Source organism: Excalfactoria chinensis, chromosome 2 (genome assembly GCF_039878825.1).
Source record: "Excalfactoria chinensis isolate bCotChi1 chromosome 2, bCotChi1.hap2, whole genome shotgun sequence".
In the NCBI taxonomy this organism is placed as follows: domain Eukaryota; kingdom Metazoa; phylum Chordata; class Aves; order Galliformes; family Phasianidae; genus Excalfactoria; species Excalfactoria chinensis.
This window is the reverse complement of record NC_092826.1, coordinates 70,039,865-70,050,185: the sequence shown is the minus strand read 5'-3', so window position 1 is coordinate 70,050,185 and position 10,321 is coordinate 70,039,865. Positions and strand designations below refer to the sequence as shown.

At 44.2% G+C, this 10,321-nt stretch overlaps 1 long non-coding RNA gene across 1 annotated transcript; it reads right to left on the bottom strand.

The window, feature by feature from the left end:
- Window positions 1-6,979: 6,979 nt before the first annotated feature.
- On the bottom strand, window positions 6,980-9,263 carry LOC140248998 (uncharacterized). Its single transcript, XR_011902925.1, has 3 exons — window positions 9,219-9,263; window positions 7,473-7,682; window positions 6,980-7,115 (listed from the first exon to the last, which is right to left on the bottom strand). It is a non-coding gene; the product is annotated as an uncharacterized lncRNA (long non-coding RNA).
- Between the last annotated feature and the right edge of the window lie 1,058 nt (window positions 9,264-10,321).

The window sequence follows — 10,321 nt, the reverse complement described above, 5'->3', positions numbered from 1 at the left end:
CTAGCAGGGAAAATGTCTTATCTGGAGGGATGGAGCCAAGAGTTGATAGGATGTGAGTAGTAGAGATGCAGAAGAGTCAAATATGTACAGCATCCTAGCAGCTTACTACACTGAATTTGCAAATCAACAAGTGAAGATCTGTTTCAAGTGAGCACTTGCTTTAAGAGTGTGGTATTGATCCGTATAGAGGACCTGAAATGTATAAGAGCTGGACTATTGCCCAAGTAACATCTGGTGCTTGAGGGTCACCAGGGTGAGAATCCTTGCTAGAGCTTTTAGGAGGGTCGGTGGGGTTTTGTTTTGTTTTTAATCTATTAGAACTGAGGCAAACTGTGTTAGTGGGCATTGTCTGCTCTGGAGTTTGGTTACCTTGCTGTGTGCTGTCTGTATAAAGCTGCAGGTGGAAGACTGCACTTCAAGGGAGGTTATGCTATTATGACCCATAATAGGCAAGAGGCTAGAGGTAAGCGGCCATAGCTGCAAAATAAGTCACCAGACTATCATGAATCCCTGCAGCTGGCAGAACCTGGGTAGCTGAGATGGCAAGATGATGGGGCCTCGTGTCAGAGCAAGCCAAATCATCTCTTTTCAGCAATCTGACCCAAAGGAAATGCCTGCTGTCTCACCCACTGCATCCCATACTACCCCTACGAAGGTGCTTTACTGGATTCTTCCAACTTTTCGATCTTTGCAGAGTATTTGCAGGGTGAATTATGTAATCTTATGTGTGAAAATGGAAGGCTTGCTATTCCTGTGTCATGCATTAGTAAACAAAAGCTCACATGTTCCAGGATACAGAAGCACACATTCATCTCTTTAGATGATCTCTCCTCTTAACATTCCTTACCTCAAGGATCTTCAGGAATCGGGTTTGGGTAGAATTACCAACAGTAACCTGGGTGACAGAATCAGCAGTGGCAAAAACTTAGTGGTTTACACTGACGTTTGTAGCAAGGTACGTTTCTCCTTATAACGCTATTCTGCCAGCTCAGTGAGGTCTATTTTAAAGCATACCTGGAAGACTTTACTGGAAGTTTACAAAGCTGAGTGGCTCAGTCGGGAGTTTCTAGATGAAGAAAAGTTGCATTTGTACAATAAGAGAACAACCCAAGCACCTCACGCAGCTAAGAAGAATGCTACAGGGTAGGCTGTCACTCAGCTGTGGACCCATTTTCTGGGAAGCTGGGAGGAAAAACAAAGTCTCAGCATGCATGCTGTGACTTACCTTTTGAAGTGCTGCGCAGAGGATTTCTGCACATGCAGCACACTAATGTCAGGCTCTGCCAACTGGTGAAAGTACAGCTCTAAACACTACCCTGTGGCCTTAGTTTAGTGTCCTTGCCTCTGTTATTTCAGTTTTTCTTAAGCCGGGAAAGAAGTCATGCTTGTAAACCTCAAGGCCAATTTGCCCTTCTTACTTTACTCCCCCTCAACCAAATCCCACTATGCAAAAACAATTTTGTGCGTCCCATCCCAGCCAGTGACTGTTAACGTCTTGGCAAGGGCTCTGTAGTCATCTGTAGACATCTTGGCTTCTTTTTTTTCTGGCATGGGTAGCTTTCCACCCTTATGTTTCTGCTCTTTACAGCCGTGAAAGCAATCTGGATTTCCTGGGCGAGATCTGCCTTTGGACTCGCACAATTCTGCTTCACTGGACTCCATTCATACCTTAATGGGTGGGGCAGTTATGTGTTCTCTTATGGCATACGGCACTGAAAATATTTGTGTAATATTTCTTGAAATGTTCCAAACTCCTGGTATTTTCTGACATCAATAATAGATGCGGTCATACCTAGCCTCCTTCATTCTCTGCAGTCAGAGTATTTCAATACATTCTGTTGTTCAAGTCACTGTATTTTAACGAATCTATTCTGATGAACTGCGTGCTTTCAAAGCACAGAAGATGAGGAATAGTTTCAGTATATTTTCCTCTAAGTTGTAAGCTGTACCTACTGAAATGACCCTCATTTGGCCATAGACCAAGAATAAACATGGGCTGTTGTTTTTATTCAAGCTGTGTGTGGTAAGCTGATCCCACACAAAAGTGCCTGGTGAGTGGCATGGTCTTTTTCCTTCTTTCACAGAGGACACTTGCTAGCTACATCTTTTTTTCCCACTGGCAGAAGGTTCTCCGTCCCACAGAGAAGTGAGCTGTAATGTGCAGAGCTCTGTCTTTCAGCCTTGAATGCTTTGTAGAGAATTGCTAACAGGTCTCAGTAGAAGCCCTGTAGTTCATGGTACAGTCTACTTTTGTCTGTGGTCTTGTCCACCTAGCTCAGCCTTGTCTTAGCTGCAGAAGGGGGGCATCTTATGCCTCTTCCCACAGTGAAGTGACCGTGGTTCTACTTGCAATACAGTCTCTGGCAGAAAATAGTGGAGTGTAGGAGCAGCACGGTCCCATGTTTGCCTGGCAGCCACTTACAGAGCACGGAGCTGTAGTCTCAGCTGAGGCTACATCATTCTCTAGCAAGGAGCCACCAAGAACAGTCTAATGCAGCATCTCACCTTGCCCCGGAGCCTGGGCACTTGTATCAGTTGTGGCCTACATCACAGAGTGCTCTCCTGAGGGCAGGTGCTTTTCAGGCAGCTGAATGGATTTGGGTGTTTAAGTGCTTGTATGAAAGTGCCAATTTTTGAATTAACAGGCCAGCTGTTCAAATTCTTTGTTATTAGGCAGTTAAACACAGAAATCAGCCATATGTCTTAGTAGTTTTATTTCAGATGCCTTGGTCTTTTGGCCCCACCATTCATCCATTATTTTTTTTTTCTGTACTGTGGCACAGCTTCAATAAGCAATCCCAGCACAGCCATTACGAATAGCTGAGGTACTATGGGTGAGAGTACAGCCAGAGCAATATGCGTATACATCAGTTATGATGCCGGGTCATATATATAGGGGAAAATAGTGTCAGAAACTGCAGTGGTTCCACCTAAAACATTTATCATGTCCCAACAGCAAGATCATGTGCACATAAGAGGCCACCAAGCAGACCTGGCACTGAGTAGTTTGAAATCCCACCTGTTCTAACAGTGGTTAGGTACCCTGGGGCTGTGCACTTGTTGTTCTGCTACCTGTATCATCTTGTTCTCTTTGGCATTTCACGATGGGAGTAGCGCCCAGAGCTGAGTGCAGCAGCCCAAAACGTCATCTTTGTTCCTTAACACCAGCCCTGTTAGGAGATCAAATTTAAAAGAAAGTAAAACGAGCCCTTCGATAACTCTAGCAAACAGCAAAAGGAAATGGCACGTTTTGCATCCTGCGGTTTGTATGAGCAGAGGCAGATCACAGCTCACATTCCCTTGTGCCCACTGAAGCAAGACATTCCAGCATGCAGGCTCTTGAACTTCCAAGCCTGTATCATGTGCCTGTCTTTGACAGCTGCAGCTATTAACAGGAAATCATCGAAGCAGAGAAAATAAATAAATCCCCCGTTCTACAGCATAATATTTTACTGGCTCATTGACTTTGCTGAAGTACTTTGGTTTGGACTGGCTTGGCTGGTGATGTCCAGCAGCAAGCAGAAGTCACTGTGCCAAGAGGTGAATGTCACACGAATGCTTCAAGTCATGGTGCTAGGAGCTTCCAGTTCAACGGTGCCCCACCTGCCCCCATGGTTAGTAGCCTTTATGAACAATTTTCACATAGCTCTTTCGAATCTTTATTCAAAAGGAAAACAAAACAAAAAGCCATAGGATTAAAAGGCAACGGTTGCCTTGATGTACTTGATCCTGCTTTGTATTTTTGTTTCAAAGCAGAATTACAAGAGCAGTTCCTGGGCTTTCCTCCCTCGTTAGCACTCCATTCCTGCTTTTCTTCATTAGCTTCCTGACATGACGGTACCTCTTGGGGTTATCTGAGTGAAACAATGAAATCTGCAGCACAGCTTAAAGAGTTTGGAGGAAAAGAGGCTGTGTAATGAGAAAAAAGGATTTTGTGCAGTCTGAGACCCCTCGTGTACTGAATATGACAGGGATTGCAGCCTGCAGTACAATCCCAGTGGATCTCTAGAGGTAATATTTACAGAGCAGATGCTTAATGTTCTGAAAGCACATTGAAGAATCAGGTGAAGTGTTCCTAAAAAACGAACAAAATGCTTTAGAAATATATGAGCCGTAGCCACTTCCAGCTGTGGAATTGGTGACTGGTTCTCAAGTAGATGCTAACTTCTTTGATTTAGTTCTTTTTAACTTCTCTGTTTCCCTTATTTATTTGTCACTGCATACACAAGACTTTTGCTTTTTTTCCTCTGTACTGTGCTGCGAGTCGCTATTTTATGGAGCCGTTGAGCACCAGCCTGGAACTCCATCATTAATACAACAGCATCAATTCATGAACAAGTATCCAACAGGCTTCACGAGACTGTCTCCCTCCTTTGCTGAGGTGATGATATTGCAAAAAGCCTCATCATTCTTCTACATCTGTTTATCTTCGCCTCCGATGTGCCCTCTGGAATAGAGCTACAAATCAAGTTTACAGCAAGAAAAAGGTATGTGTATCCAGACGGAATGAGAAGGAAGGTTTGCAGAGGGACCAAGGTCTCTTCTAAGACACAGAAAGCCACATAACACTGAGGAGATTCTCTTCCCCAGGATGGCTTTTTGGAAGCACACTGCTGTTCTTTGAGATTTGTATTACAAGCAGGATTTTAGTTGCTCAAGTAGCTCCGGTTATCATGAGGCATTCTGTCACCTGTTGTGCTCCTCCTGATGTCTGTTGTCTTTGTATCTCCTGTATTTGTAGACTGAAATACAGACAAATATTGCTCATTTGGTCATGGCATCTGTCACTCAGGTGGATGAGCTTCAGCAACCTCGAAGCTAACTTATCTATTTAGTCACAGTAGATGCATATCATTGCAAAGACCCAATATATCGTGAATGGTTTCAAGAGGGACAAACCATTTCTTGTTTTGTTTTTTTATGTAGTTCAGCACAGTGATTGATTTCTCACTTCCAAAAACTTGTTACAGTTTTGTCTAGAGGCGTAAATAATTTAGATAACAACAGCAATAAGTTCTTTGCCCATCAAACAGTCCATCCATCAAATCCATAACTCACCATTTTGGGGAGAAGGGTGTTATGGGGGGGATCTGTGTCAAAGGCCTCACTGAAGGCCTTATTGAAGTCCAGATAGATGACATCAGTGACTCTTTCCTTGTCTGATGATGCAGTTATACCACTGTTAAAAGTGACAAGGTTTGTCAGGCAGGATCTGCCATTGGTGAAGCCATGCTGGCTATCCCATATCACTTCCCTCTTTTCCACATGCCTTAGCATAGCTTCCAGGAGGATGTGCTCCATAGTCTTCTCCAACACTGAGATGAAGCAAACAGGTTGGTAGTTCCTGAGGCCATCCTTTCTACCTTTCTTAAAAATGGATCTGATGTTGCTGTTCTTCCAGTCACTGTGGACTTCACCTGACCACCATGACTTTCAAGCAGCATCAAAAGAGACTTGGTGACTACATCATCCTGTTCCCTCAGGACTTTAAATCCTGATAGCAGTCTGACAAATGGTGCAGGCAGGGCTCATGGGGACTTATGTCCTCTCTGGACTCTTTTGTCTCACTGGGCTATTTGCCCAGGGATTGCTTCCAATTTGCCCTTGCATGGGCCACAAAACAGGCAGATGGCATGTGGGGGCAAGTGGCTGAAGAACCTCATGTTCAAAGGAACAGCCTCATTACTCCTTCTTGAGCTGCTGCTTTACACAAGCTGAACACTTCTAATGTTCACTGCTGCACCATCTGGGAGTGAGCCATGGCAGCTCCCAGCATGGAACACAGGCAGAGGGACATGCGCCAGAGGTTGTGCCCTCCCTTGGCAACCCTGCCACGAGCATTCAGTTCCCACAGATTGCACCTGCACTTGACACTTCTTATTCCCTCAGCTCCCCTCCCAGTGTCATACTGTGCCTGCTCCTTCCCTGCTCTCTGTCTGCCCCGTGGCAATGCTGAGGCTTCCACAAAGTGCCAGACTCTTCACTTTGTTTACCTGAGAGCAAACACAGGTGAGCCTTTTCATGGCAAGCAGAGATGTGCTCAAGGTCAAAAAAAGAACCACTGGGATGCAATGGTTCAGATCCAGTAGCCATAAAACCGCTGCAATCCTAATGGAAATTACAGCTTGTCCATCCAGCACACCTTCCTCGGCCTCCAGCAGAATTGCAACAGCTTTTAGATTTGTTACCCAGTCATAGATGCCAGTTTTTCCTTTTTATCTTCTCTCAGTACTGTCATCTTGTGTGATTAAATAGGGATCAGTGGTGTCGCTGCATGAGATAAAGATAGCTTAGTCACAGAGTACATGCTGATTCACCTTGGCTGATTTTTACTTCGCTTCCAAATACAGGAATCCCGCTCATCAGCATACAAAGCTTTACTAACAATATTCATGAGGCAAGGGTTTTATCTCACCTGGAGCCTCATTCTGCAACTGATAATGAACTTAAACGTGTTCATATTGAGAACATAGCCCTGCAAATCAGAACCTCCTTTTGCACATTAGCATGGCTAAGCAAGCTAAAAGCAGTCAGTGAATGAATGGAAGAAGTGCAAAGTACAGAACATGAAGAGTGATGCTGATCCAGCTGATAGACACAAGTTACTTGTGAATGGGAACCATGCTAAGGACTCTGTCACAGTGATCATGATGATGTGGACTCGATGCCCAGGTGTTCCTCTTTACTGATGCCACTTGGTAAGGACTGTATTTGTGATTCCCAACAGCATCACCTGTGATCTGGGCAGGTAAGCAGATTCCACACTCAGCAGCAGAGTTTGTCCACTGCCCTAACCTTTCCTCTGCATGGTTTGTAGAGGTGAAAGACATTGCAGAGTCTTTTTTTTTTTTGGAGGCAGAAGACCAAGGAGTACTGGATAAATCAGCCAAGGGTCTGATCTACAGCAAATACCTCCAGCCTCACTGGAAAGTCTCTTCCTCTGAGATGTGGGTTAAATAAAGTAAAAAAAGCCCATGCCCTTTTGCAGTATTTTAGCAGCATTAATGGTGGCTGCTCTTCTTGATGACCGTCCTGCTAAACTTCACGTATGTTAAACTACAGAACTGCAGCACTGGAGCATGTTCAATCCTTTCAGAAGGGACTACAGGATAGCCCTGAGAAAATGACAGATAATGCAGAACTACAATAGATGTAATCAACGGGACTAAAATGAATGTGTTGATCACAAGAATCAGCTTCGCATGCTTAATTATATGTTGTGTATTTATGTGGAAAGTCTGTTCTTTGCAAGCTCACAAGCTTAATATGAGGATGCGAGAGTGCCAAGGTAAGGGAGAGGAATATTAATTTTCTTACTACAGTCTACTTTAAAGTTCATTGGTGCTGCAGCTTGAGTGATGAGTCCAAACCTCAGGTTTAGATTGTTTTCCTTCTAAATGGAAAGAGCTCCATGCTCTTGTTTTAATGGCCTAATCCATCCTGCTGAATTCTCTATTCACTAAGATACATACCTGTAGAACTGGAATAGGTTCAGTCTTTTCAGAAGAGAGACTACAGAAGGCTTCTTTCATCTTCCTCATGTTACTGTAGAGGCTTATAAGGGTTGGCATTGCAAGGACCAATGATGCATCTGGTACCACTCCCTCATTTTCTGGTGGCTGGTTCTGGAGGTGCTGGTGGCAATTACCACTCAGTGTCACATTCTCCACTCTCCTAATCCTCTATTGGGAAAAAAAATGGGAAAAAGCTAAAATATGGCAGAAAAGTAGCATGGACTCTTAAAAATATTTTCATGCATAGTTGGGCTGACTTCTTTCCTTTTATATGGCACTGAAAAAAAGCCATGAAGAACCAAGGATGCCTCAGTGTCACAGAGGCAAGTTTTAGTATAAACCATGTCTAAGCTCTCCAACCCAGCCATGCTCAGTGGAGTTGGCTGTGAGGGCTAACATCTCACTAACAAGCACAGCACACTTGGCATCATTCCCTCCTGCTGAGCTTTTTCTTCAGCCACCAGTACAGGCAGTAGGAGATTGTGCCGATACTGATTCAAACACTTGGCAGTCTTTGAGCCTGGCCATTTTCAATGACTCATTCTCCTCATATTTCCTCAGCAGTCATGTTCCATTTCTGCTACTTCCCTTTAGCTTATTTTCTTTATTAGGGATTATTTTCCCCCTAGACATGTATTACAAGTTTATCTACCTTCATGCTCTTCATGCTCTCTCCCACCACACACATATGCAGTTTTACGAGATCTATGCCATCGTGCTGGCATTTTGCAACTGGAAGTTCTCATTACCTCCATGTTTTGGATTTTTCTATGCTCCTTTTCTAGGGAACTGATAAAGAAAATGAAGAAAGAAAAGAACACCAAACCAAAGCCAGATTCCAGCTTCTGTTTGTAGGTGAACAATTCAGCAGCCTATGCTAAGAAGTTACCATTAAGCTGATCCCTTGCTTTCTATCCACTGAAGGAGCATTCCCTTAAAACCAACTCAATATCTTTAAACAGCTTCAGCAAGTGAAAGGCTTCTTGAAAATTCAACTGTATTATGTCCAATAGATCTTCTTTATCCATATGCTTACTGACAGAGCTCCAGCAGGCTGGTGCAGAGGTCTCCTGTGATAGAAGCCATGCTGGTAGTTTTCCTACTGACTGCATTCATCCAGTGCTCTGAGGTCCTGTTTTCTAGGACAGACTACCTCATGCCAGGACTGGAAGGATGGCTCACCAGTCTGAGATACCCAGAACTTCCTCAGGGTTGTGTTTGTAGCTGGGACTTACCCTGGCAGAATGTCTTTTTTACACACTGATGTGCTGAGCATCTCACAACACCTAGCACCTTCTGCTTTTTAGTATTTATGCAACTTTATTGCTGCCAGCGTAACTGCCCATCCCAAGATGCTTTTTGAGGGTTTTTTTCAGCCTTTTTAATTCTGTTTACATTTCACCTGACTTGCTTTGTGACCATTCTTGCTCTTTTCTTTTGAGTAACTTTAAAATTGAAAGTACTGACTTTTTAGCCCCTCCAATGGTACCTGACATTTCTATTAAGCCCATTCTACTTTCTCTTCTCCTGTATTGTCTATTTCTATTCAGAGTTTTATTGCCCTCCTTTTAACTTGTGCATACAGTGCAAATAATAAAAGTAAGGTATTGTACAGTTGAAATAATACAAGTATAACGTATGTTGGAATAGTACAGATATAGTCTGAAATAAATAGCCAGAGGGTAACTAAGGAGAAGGACTCACCAACTCTGAGGCCTTCAGGATAGGTGCTCGCCAGCATTGAAGCTCATCCCAAGAACTCCAGAAGGAGATGCTATCTTAGTGGTGGTCAGCCCTTAAATGGGATCTAGGAGAGGTGGAGTCGAGCTCCACCTCTTCCACAAGCACAGATGAATTACCTTCACCTGTGCTCCCTCAGCTGACTTGTCACTTGCCTCAGATGCTTAATCAGAGGTTCAGGCTGTGATCAACTGTTTCCCTTACATTTGTGAAATACCATTTCACTTCACTGCATGTGCAGCTCCCAGATCATGGGATCACAGAACAGCCCGAGCTGGAAGGGATTCACAAGGATCACGGAGTCCAACTCCATTGCTAAGCTAAATTACCTACCAAACATTGGGCTGCAATCAAATCATTGCATTTACATGCAAGGGAGAGGGCACACCCATCTGCCCCTTGCACCTCCCCATAGCACCCAAAGAAATAGATGTGCAAATCCACAGCAAACATCTGTTTTTGTTTGTTTGTTTGTTTGTTTGTTTGTTGTTTTGTTTTGTTATTGTTATTATTATTATTATTTCCTTAAAAACAGGAATGTCTTGGACTCTTCCTGTTCTCAGGAGAGTGGAAAGCATTTGGTTAGACACTACTGTCTTACTGGTGGCCATAGCTGTGCCTTCTGTAGCCATCTGATTGGTGGCTGTAGCTGTGCTTCCATATCCGTCTGATCTGTGACCGTAGCTGTGGTTCCCACAGACGTGTGATCAGTAGTTGTGTCTGTGGCTCGAGTAGTAACCTGAATGGTGGCTGGAGCTGCAGCTCCTGTAGCTGGCTGTTTGGTGGTGTCAGTTGTGCCTCCCGTCATTCTGTCCATGTCTGACATGGCTGGGCCTCATGGTGTTCTGTGAAGGACACACCTCTGTGGGCTTCATGGCACCCACTGCTGGATGCGGGATGAGTAGCCCCACGCCAATTACTCTGCAGGGAATCCTGCTGGGTCCTGAGGCATATTGAGGAGGGATCAACTCCACGGGCTCCTCAGCATCCACTGCTGGATGGGGGATGAGCAGCCCCATGCCATTTTGTCCCCAAGGGGCATCTTTTCTCATGTTCCCATTGCACTT